Here is a 407-nt window from a genome sequence, read left to right as displayed (position 1 = left end):
TAAAGCTCTCTGATTAAATTTAGATCAATGAAATTTGCATTATAAAGATATTTGTCACTTCCAGTCCTTATTACTTAAACATCCTATATAATCTTCCTTCATTTCTCTTCTCTGCATGGGTAAGCAGGATGATACCAGGGAACCCTAAAGTCACATGTTTAAGATGGCATGAAAGGAACCCTTATCTCTAGGTAATCACTTAGGTTGCAGTCACTGAGCTTGAATAGTACATTAGCCTTTTCTCTGAATAACTAAAAACTAAACTTTTACTGTAAAAAGTCACTGAGACTTGGAGGTTTGCTATAGCAGGCAGTTTAAGTACCCGAACATATTTATACAAAGGCATACATAGTATAGTGTTTTCAAACTTAAGTTACATAAAGAAATAACTTTTGAGAAAAAAAAAA

Source organism: Propithecus coquereli, unplaced genomic scaffold (genome assembly GCF_000956105.1).
Source record: "Propithecus coquereli isolate 6110/MARCELLA unplaced genomic scaffold, Pcoq_1.0 Scaffold538, whole genome shotgun sequence".
Classification (NCBI taxonomy): Eukaryota; Metazoa; Chordata; class Mammalia; order Primates; family Indriidae; genus Propithecus; species Propithecus coquereli.
Note: the sequence above shows the minus strand (reverse complement) of the source record.